The sequence below is a fragment of the Physella acuta genome, unplaced genomic scaffold (genome assembly GCF_028476545.2).
Source record: "Physella acuta isolate Inbredline_101_S28 unplaced genomic scaffold, ASM2847654v3 ptg000580l, whole genome shotgun sequence".
NCBI lineage: Eukaryota > Metazoa > Mollusca > Gastropoda > Physidae > Physella > Physella acuta.
The window spans coordinates 502,694-517,426 of record NW_026732099.1 but is presented as its reverse complement, the minus strand read 5'-3'; the positions used below and the strand labels follow the sequence as shown (position 1 = coordinate 517,426).

The window sequence follows — 14,733 nt, the reverse complement described above, 5'->3', positions numbered from 1 at the left end:
GTTTTACTCCCTGAGAATAATGAGGACTTTAAAATATACAGCAACAACATCAAGACAGCTGTTAATAAGTGGTTCAAATCATCCCGGCTGGAGCCTACTGTGCAAAACTTGAAAGAATTTATCTAGGTTAATAAAGTCCTAACTTCAGTGGGCAAAGGTGTGTTTAGTTATCTAAAAGAACGAAAACTGGATACTGTGACAGACCTATGTCAGAACTATCAGGAGTCTCACCCTAAAAGACTCATTAGGAAAATCCAGCATCATAAAAACTAAGAATATTAACAGGGACAGATGGTATTTTGGAGATGGTAACACACAACTGTAAACTGCATATATAGGGAGGTAAACATTGACATGACCATTCAATGCTTTGGGTGTCATGTTTTTATTAACTTTAAGAGACTGTCCAAGTAGTAAGGGGGGTATTTCCTCCAGGGGTTTTAATCCCCTAAATAGTGGTAGATGACTCATTGGTTTTAAACAGTAGTACAAATACTAGATTAGGTACTATACAGTGCTGGGTAGGGGATATAATTGTTAAGACACTCAAGGTTTGTGGAGTTAGAAGGAATCTTGTGCAATCGCTTCATTATACAAGGGAAGAGTAGAAGGGTGTGGGGGAATCGTTCACTCGTGGTCCATCGCAGTTATCAATATTAAGACATCTTACTTTCCGGGTAGTTTTAGGGCTGCAATTTTCACTAAAGGACCATGTGATTTTATTCCGGGGAACATAAAAGGAATATCTGACCCATCTGATAACCAGATTTCAGACTGGCTGACTAGACATCACATAAACATGGTACATACTAGGGAACAAACTAGGAAGGAAATTATAAAGGAGGTGGGAGCCATGGTTATTATTAGTGGCATAAGTGAGATAAAGATAATAGAAGGATCATCAACCGTCCAGGAATCATTGAATAATGCTGGTCTGTGGACCCCTACACAATTTCAAGAGGAACAGAGGAATGACTAGCTAAGAAAAACTCTAGAACTTTTTCTAAAACCACAAAACATGTATTTGTTGTAACAGATATAACGCTGCAAACAACTGGTGATATCACACAGATAAAGAAACCTCATACTCAGTCAGGCTCACGATCTGTGTCTTGCTGGACACATGGGTAAGAGGGAAAAAAAGCAGAGAATTCAGTCAGCAATTTATTGGCCTATAACCGATAGGGATATATCAGGATACATACAATATTTTAGGGTCTGCATGAATAAAACTAGAACGCCCCAGTTGGCACCTATACAGACAACTCATTTGTTTTGCAGGCCATTCGAAAAGATAGCAACAGATATCATTGGACCGTAACAACCAAAGTCTGCAAGGGGACATAGGTTTGTCTTGACCGTTGTCGATCTTGCTACGAGATAGCCTGATTCATTCACTCTCAAAAATACAACTTATGGTGACATTGTGAACTGTTTTGAATACAGGTGTTTTCAGGAACTAGATTCCCTGATACAATACTCTCTGATTTGGGGATCCCAGTTCACATAAGAAATTACTCGGCAAATTTCGTGCTTTTTGGGATTAAACTGACATTTACACCCCCATACCATCCCCAAAGAAGTGCCTGAATGACATACGAACGAGTCATACATTTGAGACATCAAATCATTGGGTCATGTGAGATAGCTAAAGCATCCATAGAAGATAAGGCGAATCTATATAGATCTAAAATGAACGTCGGTAGACATTTAAGAACGTTTAAGGTTGGTGATCATGTTAGGAGTCAATGTTGGTACGAAAGGTATGTTGAACGCAGTGGCGTAGCGAGGTCGGGTGTCACCCGGTGCGGCACTTAATGGTGTCATCCCCCCCCCCAGAGGCATAGAGACCCTTCCCAGGGACAAACTTTCAAATTTTCGATTTGCACCTCCCCCTTCAAACTTTCGATTTGCACCCCCCCCCCCCTCAAGTTTTTGATTTGCACCCCCCTCTCAAACTTTCGATTTGCACCCCCCCCCTCGAGTTTTTCTCTATATATTTTGCTATTTTTTGCCTTGGTGTCACCCCCCTAAATGGTGTCACCCGGTGCGGTCCGCACCCCCGCCCCCCCCCCTCGCTACGCCCCTGGTTGAACGCATAGTGTGATAGTGGCGTATTTGTGTAGAGACTGGTTGCTGGGTATTGTGGGTGATCTAACTGATTTTCTTCGTCTCGGTGAAAGAGTGTACATGATTCCTGTACGAGAATAAATATAAAATAAGAAGTAACATATTTTCATCATGTTCATTAGTCGTCACATGTGTTGTCTGGATGAATAATTGCATAATGCTTGCCCTCGGTTAAATATCTCCATATGGTAGTAGGATTCAAATATTGTATTGAATCGGACTGCTCTAACCTCTCACATAGCTTAACAAATAGCACGTTTCTAAAACTTTGACATCTTGAAGTTAATTTAATTCAGCTTAGGTCTACATACACAGTGTAATTTGTTATCCGATTATCACTGATTGCATACGTGTGAACATATTGTATTGATGACTAAGCTTGTTTACAACAACCAATAGAAATTGCTCACGTTTAATATTCTAATGCTTGACTACAGATAAAATATTCCATGACATGCCTACAATACAACTCGAACTGTTTGCTTTAAAGCAAGTGAACAATATTATTTAACTTTATATATTTTACGGTTTTATTTTGCCCTAACTCACTTTTTTCAAATTCATATAATTTTCCAAGGATAACGTACTTTAAAATTAAAGTGTATTTGTTTAGAGTTTTATGGATAATTATAAAGTAATTTCATATCTAATGCATTATTATTTTTATGATTGAATGATTATGTAGCCTAGTGATAAAGTAAGAGAAGGTGATTAGCTCAGAATTATTCATCTTCGTTTTTAAAATAACACTATACAATTCTATTCTTCAGTTTGTTGTAGCTCATGAAAATGAAACTGTTGCTTCTTTTTATGGTATGCCTCGCAAGTCTCATGGTTGTATCAGAAAGGTGGGCAATCTTATTTTTTCATTAAAAAAAACTTTAATCAAATTAATTTATATAAATGTATCATTCAGAGTTAAACACGAGTATCTTCCTTGAAAAAGTTTTTGTTTTTAAACTTGTTTTAGTTTAAATATTAAATTAATGTATTTTCATGTTTAAACAATTGTGAGAAAATATCAACATTTTACGCGCAAATCTAACTTGATTTTCTCCACTTTACTATAAAGAATGATACACGCATGAGCACACAATCACAAATTTACCGACTTCCAAATTACATTCTGGTTAACTATCTAAACATATCTCACCCAATGTTTACTTCTCCCCAAACAGCTGTTCGTGTGGTACGACAAATTTTAATTGCACCAAAAATGCTGATTGTTGCGGGCATTATCAATGCAGTTATATGTAAGCAGCATTTTTTTCATTGTTTAAAATTATTCAAGTTTACTTTAAGAGTTCAGTGCTAAAAGTACTTAAGTCACATTTTTGTGCATGCATTGATCGTTATTCCTCTTGTTTAACTTTATCTTATAAACAAATAGTGATACTGAAGTATTGATTTAATTTGCTTTCTTTAATTTTTTTGGAACACATATTTTAAAAATTCATTCAGAACTTAACCGCCTTTATGGATCACACAGTCGATTAGGCCTACTATTATTACATTTCAAACTTGATTTATTAAAAATGCCTCCATATGTTAAAAAAACATAAAAAACCTCCCTGTGCACAAAAAACTAAAATAATGCTAATGCGTGAGATTTCTTATATTTTAAAGTCGAAATGTTATTATTTAAATACATTTCTACTTTAAAAAGGGGCCATCGTGGTCGAGTCGGTAAAACACATGGTTGCTAAACCGAAGTCTCGATTTCGAACCCTCGTGCAGATGAGGCTTCATAGCTGAGAACAGCAACTCTTCTAGGAGAGTCAACTCCAAAATCAAACAACTGCTGCCTTGCAGTTTGTTCTTGCTTGGACAAAGGCTATAGAAGAAATTCGGAAACGAAAATCAGGTTGAAATCGCCTCAATAGCGCATAAACAGTTGACACGTATACTTAATTGTGTTATAGGGGATCCCTTCCAAAATTAAAATACAGAACGAAATAGAAGAGAACATTAAAAAGACTCAAACGTAATATTATGTAGCTACACACTAGCATGTTAGGCAATGATCTACACGCTAATATAACACGTGTAAAGAAATTGTTGTAAATATAGTGCAGTCTCGTAAAAAAACTGTGCAAAAAATGGCAGAACATCAGAATCTCAACGAAACAGATTAAAATATTTCATTAGCAGCACTTAAGTACAGACACCTAGAGTTGTACAACTGGACGTGTTCGTATCTCTACAGTGCGGGTGCTAAATTTTTTTTTTCTCAAATAATCAAACATTTTTAATTAAACACATCATTATAATAAAACATTTTTAATTATAACATCATTATAATAAAACATGTTTCTTTCTATTTTAACAGATCTGGACGTGGTATGTGCAAGCCTAAGAGAGGAAATCAAAAAATAAATTAAACCCCCTGGACATTACCCCCCCCCCCCCCCCCCGACATAAACCCACTGGACAAAACCCCCCGGGACATAAACCCCATGGACAAAAACCCCCGCGACATAAACCCCCCTGGACAAAACGCCCCTCGTTATAAACCGCCCGGATAATAACCCCCGGACTGAGGTTTATATAAAGAAATAATAACGATAATGTGAACCAAAAAATAAATAAAAATTACATTAAATTAATTTAATTTTTTATCACCTAAGAAAATAGCTTCTACCTAAAAAAATGCTATTCGAAATCAAGGAGTGACCTTAGTTGTATTTGATCAAAGATCGGGGACCGATAACACCTTACAGCAGCTAACGGTCTTAAACATAAACTTGCAACCAATTTCTATTATGATTGACTTTGAAATGGCTGTGATAAAAATTTTGAAAGGGTATTTCCATATTGTGAGGTAAAAGGATGTTTCTTCCATCTTAGCCACAATCCTAATATATAATAGCCCAGGTGCGCAACTCTTCGCTCTCTCACACTCTCTCTCTCACTCTCTCTCTCTCTCTCTCTCTCTCTCTCTCTCTCTGTGTCTGTCCGCAAAATATTTTCGCCGGATATCACATCAGAATCTGCAGCGATATATGAAGAACTTTATACGGACTTTTGTTGAAAATAATATGTTAGATGTTTTAAATGTATAACCACAATTTTATTTAAAGAAGAAAAATAAAAAATAAAGGCGTATTCGAATGTAGAAAAACAATTTTTAATTATGCAACCGGAAAAGAGTTTATACTTTGGACAAGAACGCATTTAACAATGATGTCGCTTATTGTTTACTTTAAAAGAGCACTAAACTAATAACATTTAAGAGAATAGACCAATCAAATGTGGTCCAATTCACCATCTCTCTGGAGAAAGAAGATGTGGAGAGTGTGCCACACTATATTATACTTACAAATGAGGCCAACAAGGAGAGCAGAGTCCTTATAATCCTCAATGGGAGGAGGGTTCAATGTTGCCACTGCAACACAGACACCTGCCTAAAATGTGTGAGCATTTGAGGACTCGCGCTCTTGACGGCGTCCAGCTAGTAGATGGACAGTACAGGGCAATTGAGCCTTGGGATGCAAATGATAAAGAAGAAGTTAGGGAGCATCTAAGTAACAATAGAAAATTCTTAAAGCATTGGGACAGTTATGATGTTGACGGAGAAAGACAAAATGAAATGCTTAAAGAAGCAAGGCATAGAGAGGTAGAAGATGCCTTTGGAGTAGATGGCCAAACTGAAGCACATCATACTACTGCAGCATCACAGCAAGTTAACGAAAGCGTAACAGAAACCACCATAGAGGCCGAAGCCATGGAGACAATAGCGATCAGAAATTCCATAGTAACAGGGTCTCAAAAAGATGGGAATCAAGAAAATTTGGAGGCTGTCGACGAAACAATAAATGATATTCTTCAAGATAACACTAGTTCAGAAAACATAACGAAACCGCTAGAGAAAATTAAAAGCTCACAAAGTATATCAGCAACAAAGGTATCAGGTCAACTGTCATATAGTCAAGCAATCAGTTCAAGTAAAACTCAATTACCTACAGTAAAGCCACCTCAAAGGGTCTTGACCAGGGCCCAACGGGATAGCAAACCAGCGGCTGGAAAGTTTGGCGTTAAAAGACCACCACCATCCAGCCCTCCAGAAACAGATGTTCGAAAGAAAACCCCAAATAATTCATGCTAACTCTGGCAGCATTGAACATCAGGGGGGCTAGGGACAAACACATTATATAAACAACATAATAAATAAACACAATATTGACATCCTACTTTTACAGGAAACTAACATTTGAACTACAGAAGAAGCAAATAAACTAGATGCATAATTAATATCGACAGTCTCAAGCTAAACATCACTCGATCAGCCCTCAAGTAAATTAACATTAGAACAGTCTTCTGTTTCCCAGGTTTTTAAAAGTGCACAACCTGAATGGTAGAAAGAGATACACACCTCACCCCCCCCCTCCCCCCCCCCCCACACACACACTTCCCCACACTCAACCGAACTGGCGGATTTTTCAAGGTAGCGTGATCTCTTTGCCAAGGGTCAATTTTATGTCATGGAAAGTTTTGGAATGATGGATCAGTATGTGTACTGCAGAGACACTTCTCCCAAGGTCGTTTCTATTTCTGTCCATGGGCGACTACAATGTGAACTTTTGACTCCTCAGCTAAGGACAAAGCACAGTAAACTAAGCAGTCAAGAGAAACCTAGTTTGCACACCTTATTTTAGTCTAGCTCTTATGCCATTTTATTTTCTCCATTTGATTATTATATATGCAATTGATGTTCATGTCTTTGATGCTGTGTAAAATCTATCAAATAAATAATTATTACTGATTTAAAGGTTTAAAACAATTGAATTAATAAAACAAAAAAAAAATAAAAAGGAAAAAAAACTAATTGAGGACTGTATAGATACAGATGTTTGAAAGAGAAGAGTGTTTGCTTTTACGTGTCTCATTGTAATAACATAACTTTTCCGATTGCTTAAAATTTGTATCATTTTAATTCTCTGTAATCCCTAATTCATTTCAGCTCTACTTTAAAAAAAAAAAACAAATTCCCCCCTCTCCCCCCCCCCCCCCCCCCTCGTCCCCTCAGCCCACCACGCCGAGAAAAAAAAATCCCTTGAATCATCATTTAATTTTAATTACACATTTGCATTCTCAGTTTCAGCTTGATTTTTAATTGTTAATTTTTTCTTTATATTTAGACGTTTTGTATTACATCTATGTATATGTAAACCATCTTAAATGAATGAAAGCAGGCTACAAGTAAGAAAGAAATATTACTATTGTAATATATTGTATTTATATATCATTTGATGTTCGAAATTATGTAAGAATTTGATGTTGATGTACTTGTTATAAATTGCAAATAAAAGTATTTTAAAAAAAACAAAAAAACAACTAAACTAATAACGTCATCTTCCGAGTTTAGAATTTAAAAAAAATGAACTATTTCATTCAAATATTATTTAGATCTACGTACGCTATTTAATTTATACAATACAATTCAAGATCTAGAGATTCTAGATCATCTAGATCTAGAGATTCTACGGAAAAAACTAAACTTACACAGATTTAGACTCTACCTAGATCTAGAATCTATTCAAATAATATATTTCTATACTAAAGTATTTCAGGCCTTAATTACTTTATTTAAATCTTTGTTTATCTATGCAATTTGCTAATCTCTATAATATATAAAGCTAAGTTGTCGGGTGCCCGACATGGCACTTCCCGGCGCCGCAGGCGCTTCAAATTCGGCAGGATCTTGCCTTGGGGCGACAAAACAAGGGGGCCGGTTGGCCGAAAAGTCTACGATGAGGGGGTCAAAACTGACCTCGACTGACCGGCGCCTTATATGGGCGACAGAGGCGTATCCAGGTTTTCGTTGTAGGGGGAGCGAAATGAGCAAAAAAAAAGACGCCGAATTTTTGACACGTTCTATGTACGTGTATTAAATATATATATATATATATATATATATATATATATATATATATATATATATATATATATATATATATATATATATAAATTACTAGCTGTATGTCATTACTTCACTATGATGTAAAATAGATTGTAAGTAGCACTTGAAGAAGTAAGAAAAAAAACACACAATGTAGGGGGTCGGCGTGGTCGAGTCGGTAAAGCTCATGGTTGCTAAACCGAAAAGTCTCGAGTTCGAACCCTCGGGCAGATGAGGCTTGTTAGCTGGGGACAGCCACTCTTCTAGGAGAGACAACTCCAAAATTAAACAACTGCTGCCTTGTAGTTCCTGGTTGGACAAAGGCTATGGAAGCAAATCCAAAAAGAATAGCAGGCTGAAATCGGAGTCAATGGGCTCAATAGCGGAAAACCAGTTGACACGTAACGCTTAATTGTGTTGGAGCTCATGATTGATACATTCGAACAGTCTTGAGTTCACTGGCAGATAAATCTCGATCCCCTTCAACACTAATAATTAAGAACGAAGAAGAAGAAGAAGACACAATGTAGGCCGACAAATCAAAAAATGTACCAATGTAAACAATATATATATATATATATATATATATATATATATATATATATATATATATATGTATATATATATATATATATACACTAAAACCAAAAACAATAAACGCAACACAATCTGTTTTGTAATTCTTGTAAAAAAAAATTACATAATAATTCCTGGGACATTAATTAAGGCAAGCAAAATAGGGGAAATAATCAAGCTCTTAATATAAATATGTATATATCTACATATTTATCAAGAATTACTTTAGAATGTAATATAGTTGTTAAACAGTATTCTTTTTTTTTCCACATTTTTTTTGTCTACATTCAGAATTAAATATATCGGCATCATAATGCTAAAGTATTATAGCATAATGAAAGGTTTTTAAATCAGAGTTGGTATAAAAATACGCTGTAAATATTAAGGAAAAACATCCGGAATAATAGCTTACATTTAACAAAATTATCGGTCTTATAGTTCAGATAATACATCATTTAATTAACTACTGCTTTTTTGTGTTCTTTAAAGATCATTTTTTAACATAGTGATCAGGTATGGGTTAGATCACTGTATTGATTACACACCTTTCACTGGTAATTGCAAAAAGAATATTCACAGAGTTTTACCTGATTCAAAAACTATGATTCTGGCGGCATGGTACTTTGGTACATAGTTACGCGTTTTCCCAAATGTACTTAACAGATCAGTTCGGGGTAGGTTGAGGGGGGGGGTCAACTTCATTCACCACTGTCCGGTCACTTTAGGTCAATTATCCTACCTAGGTGTGACATTAATGTTGCTCTACACAATTCAGATGGTGAGGTGTGTGTGTGTGTGGTGAACAGAGTGAACATAGCGTCAGTTTTTAGATGACTGTTTTAAATATACATATTCAATTACACATATATACTGATTCAGAAATAGATTTAAATAAGTAGCCGTGGTATTATGACACTTTTTACAGAGGGGTCCATGGGGGGGGGGGGAGGGGGGTTGTAACTATTTTATATAATTTGTAATCATAATCACTATCGCCCAAACTGTCATAATACTACTACTTCATCGTGATGACGTTGTTGACCTTGTCAAAATGTCCCCACCGCTACGCAGTTTGCCCATAAGTAAATTTAAATAGAGGTGCCACATCAGTTGTATTTGTGTCTGTATTGTAATTTTTTTTAAATTAATTACACGATTAAAACAGTATATATAAAGTAATTATGTGTGAAGATTTATGTATAATTTATGTATAATTTATGTATAATATTTTCTAGATCAATTATTCTTAAGCAAATACATTATACAGTTGCCTTAAACTTAACAACCCTCTTGCCAAGTGGTACTACCCGTAGGGTTTTTTTTAAATTGCAATGCATCGTAATGGTTATTTTTAGAATGACAAACTTGATTCAGCTGTTAATACGTGTTGTAAACGTAGACGCTACTAGAATAGTACAATTCTGCTTAATCGCTGCATGAAAAGAAATCTTGTGATTTACATAGATGTGCCGACCAAAAATAATTTTTTAACAAAAATCATTGTTTAAAACTTTGAGTTTAAAAAATTTAAAAAAAAAGGCGCCACTTTGCTGAAAATGCCCCCCCCCCCCCCCTGCGTTTACTACTGATGGGCGAATTTTAAGCATTCAAATTCTCAATGTTTTCGAAAGCCTAAGCGAAGCTGGGCAGCATGCCTAGTATATACAGAAAAATACAGGACCACGTCGATGTCTGAGACAACCTATGTTTTCACTTGATATGTGGAACATGCACACACGGTGCAGAAGACCATATGCCAAAAACAAACAACTCAGTTGAAGGCTGGCACAGAAGTTTCCAGTCGAATATGGGATGCTGCTACACAAAAATTTAAAAATTCATAGACTTATTAAAAAGGAACAATCGCTCCAAGAGGTTTATTGTACACAGATTAATTCAGGTCACTGTTTACCAAAACAGAAAAAACTGTATATTTATAGCAGCTCTCGAATTTCAACTGTTGTTAAAAATTTTAATGAGTCCACCATTATTGAGTATTTGCAAAGCATCGCTCACAATCTGTCTTTTTAAAGTTATAATAAAAATATAACAGTTTTTTTCTTATGTTTGTTTTGTATTTATATATTAATTTTGGTTCTCATCATCTTTGATTTTTCCTTATATAAACCTTAATTCGGGTTTTTTTTGTCCAGGGGGTTTATATAGCGGGGGGTTTTTGTCCGGGGGGGTTTATATCGCGGGGGGTTTTTGTCCAGGGGGTTCATGTCGCGGGGGGTTTATATCCAGGGTTTTTTGTCGGGGGGGGGGGGGGGGTTTGTCCAGGGGATTTTAGTCCAGGTTTTTTTTTACCGGACACCGAAAGTCACACACTATGTGTTAAAAACCATTTATTATTCTAATACTAATAGCAATGGACCTGTAGTATTAAATAATCAGATGGTCAATTTCATAATTTCACGTTGGTTTCACATTCTGAATCACGCTATGGCTTTTGTCTGCTGCTTACTCAGGGTTTCTCTGGTAGTCGTTAAAATTTTTTATGAATTCATTCATTTAGATTAAAACTGGCTATGTGTCAATCATATTCAATATAGGAATGAACTCAAACTGAGAATTATGTAAAATCACTTTAGTCCAGTTTATGTGCTACCTTATGACATGTGTTGTTTTTCCCCTTGATTCTCATCGGCTGGTATAGGAAAACTTGGACAACTGTGGTTTTTTCGCGGGGTAAACATTGGACATCCGGTATTTTTTCATTGTGGCGTGTTTTTACAAACCTAAATATTGCGGTATTGAGATGGGTTTTCGCTTTCATATCTTTATAAAAATAAATATGCACTTGTACTACACAAAAAGAACACTAACCGAAAAATTAAAAATAAGTTGGGGATCTGTGGTTTAGCCCGTTTGGTCTTCACGTTTATAACATAATTTGATGGGAGTTGGGTCCTAACAGCATGATTTGCAATGCAAATCTAGACTACCAACGGCAAAACTTTGAGAACAAACACATGCATGGAATTTGAAAATACAAGAACACAACGCTAATTGAATGTAAGGTAAAGCCGCGCATTTCTGATCAGTAATCTAAAAGGCATTAGCAGATGTCATAATGATGTGCAATAAATATTCATTATTATTTGTGTTTTTGTATACAAATTAATTTTAATATTTTGTTCTTTAAAGTGATGTTGATGCACGGCTGATGTTGTGCATCAGTAAAATGTATAAAGAATGAATATCCACGAAAAAAAACCATTGTTATATTCTCTCAATTGTTTCGATCTTTAATGTGGTTATTAATTACATATTTATATGTTACGAGCCGACCCACGGCGTATCATACGCTTCAAAATCGTGCTTCTTTTTATGGTATGCTTCGCAAGTCTCGTGACTGTAACAGAAAGGTGGCAATCTTGGATTTTTCTTTTTTTTCTTTAAAAAATACTAACATAAAATTAATTCATATAAGTGTATAATTCAGAGTTTAACCCAATTATCTTCCTTTAATTTTTTTTTGTTTTTAAACTTAAGAACAGGCAAATAGAGTTGTAGAACTGGACGTGTCCTTATCTTAACAATGCACGGCATAATTTCTTTTTCTAAAATTGATCAAACATTTTTATACAACTTCACTATCATTAAACTTTTATTCCTTCTATTTTAACAGTTCTGGAAGTGGTGTATGCTTGCGTATACATTGAAGTATTCCAGTAGTGACAAAAGTAGTCGACGTCTGGCTTTCATGATGGTAAAAATGTGTGATTTCTTTACTTTAATCTCCTCATTTTAAATATGTCGAGACAGAAACAAAAAGTTCGGACGAATACATACAAAATAAATTCACATGTATAACAGAACTTGATGGCAGTAAGGGTCCTAACTGCATGATATGCGATGCCAAGTTGAGCAATCCTCGTCTGGCGTGTCGTGCTGTTTAGCGGTAAATATTTATTATTATGTGTTTTTTGTGTGAAAATTAATTTGGAATGTTTTGTTCATGGAAGGCAGTTATTTTGATGGGCGGCTGATCTATAGGCCTAACAATGATTTGAATTAGAAAAAAAAATCATCTCTTTTTTTGTTGCTATTCAATATGGCTCGATGAATGCACATATAACGCTGGCCGAGTTCAGTGCCTCAGATAGGAACCGTTGGTCTAGAGGGTGCATGAAAGGAGAATCAGCAGCTTGATTATTCTATGGGATATAATACAAACCAGGAAATCTCTAGCTCTAAAATTGAAAAATGTGTTATTGTATAATAAGTATGCAGATTGTGTTTTATAATTAAGTGTGTGTATGTATTTTGAAAACAACATGATTAAAGCTTCTGATGTAAACACAAAACGTTTATTTTTTATAGTGAAAACCAACAGTTATCCATCAAATTTGTGGACCCCTAGGAATCGGGGGCCCCCGACTGCAGTCCTTTCAGCCCCCTCCTTTAATTCGCTACTGCAGTGGGTGATTCGTAATGCGATGAATTCTTTGTAGATAATATCAATAATTAAGAAAGAAGAGAAAATAAAATACGAAAAACTAAAAAAATTCCATAATGAGAAAATTAATGCTTTTAAATGCATAGAAAAAAAACTGATACAAATTTAAGTAATAAATAATATATAATGTATATGTAAACTTAAATTTAGATAATATACCGAAATCTGTCACACATTCTAAAATCTAACGTGTGATATGTGATATTAATAAGGGTAAGTCCAATTCATACAGTGTATGTTATAATAGTCAAGAGTGTATGTGATACCTAACGTTTTCATAGTTATTGCTTTAATGGGCTGTATAGAATATTATGACTAATTTGGTAGTGTAAATAAACGTTAAAAAGAATCTAGTTAATTTCAAATAAAGGTAAAAAAAAAATTCTTATAACTAGTGTAAACGTCTTATTATGTTATGGAAATGGTAATGCTAATTATAGAGCTAAAGTGGAACTCATTGATTTTTGGTGAGTGTAGAAATACTTTTAATGCAGCCCAACCTAAAAAATTGTGTTGTGTTTTTAGATTTCGTTTTATAGATTACACTACGTTTATACTTACGTTGTCTGTCGTGGATGTTGTTTGTACATTTATATGTATAATCGATTTTCCGCTGTTAGTCATTAATCCTACTCATAACAAATGACTTTTTGTATGTAGACTTAAGCTGAAGTTAAATTAAATTAATGAAACAAACCACATGACGAAATCATGGTTTTGATAGGTTTCAATCTCAATGAGTTTCAAGGACCTGTGAAAGATAGTTTGGTCAGCACTATACCCAGCCGGCTTGCTTTCCCTAACTTGAGTTAGGTACCCATCGGAGCTGGGTGGACTCAGTGATGTTCTACTGAATTGATCACGGACTCGAACACGAGACTTTCGGGTTAGCAGCCTTGCTCCCTACCGCTAGGCTACGCAATCCAAGATAAACTCTACTCCATCTGCCTCTTGTGTCTTGGGCAGGTACGGGATGTGACCTACTTAGGTCTCGTCATGTTTTATTTTGACATTGTGTTAATACCATATATGGATTGATGGTGTAACAACCGGGTTTTTTCCACTGTCTTGCTAAGAGTGTCTAAGACGTAGAAATTTTCCATCAAGATCTGATTGATTGATTCAGACCAGATGACCACACCAACCAATGGCCACATGAGTTGAGGGTAACCTCCCCTGTCGCCTAAGTCTTTAACTAGATCGCCCACAGGCGACACGAGGCAGTCCACCTTGATCAAGCGGTCCATTAGGACCAGGCCGTCCATTTTGTCCGGCAATAGATTCTGACCATTTGAACGTGAGAGATCTTAAGTCCTGAGTGTGCTATGCATTCCTAAGTTGTTAAAGTGTTCTAATATTATATTACTTGTCGCCAAGTGATTTCTTGATGCTATAGCAGTGTTGTGTGACCTGTGGCTATTTTTATACAGTGTTAGAATCTGTGATAGTATTTTTTCTTACGCTTTGTAAGTTGGGTTTTGTTATTTTCTAAACTAAATATTTTATCTTGTTTAACCTTGTGATCTGCCACAACTGTTCGCTTATTAAAGGTTGTATGCAGATTGAATGAGTTGTTAACTTCAATAGTATCACTAGTTTTCCCTAGACATAGAAATCGAGCCCTAGTGTGTTGTTGAGTTAATGTCCATTCATTTAGGCTTTA

At 35.5% G+C, this 14,733-nt stretch overlaps 1 long non-coding RNA gene across 1 annotated transcript; it reads left to right on the top strand.

Moving 5' to 3' along the window:
- The first annotated feature begins 2,895 nt into the window (after positions 1-2,895).
- On the top strand, positions 2,896-4,536 carry LOC131947040 (uncharacterized). The gene is made up of 3 exons (XR_009387824.1): positions 2,896-2,978; positions 3,309-3,383; positions 4,460-4,536. It is a non-coding gene; the product is annotated as an uncharacterized LOC131947040 (long non-coding RNA).
- The last annotated feature ends 10,197 nt before the right edge of the window (positions 4,537-14,733 follow it).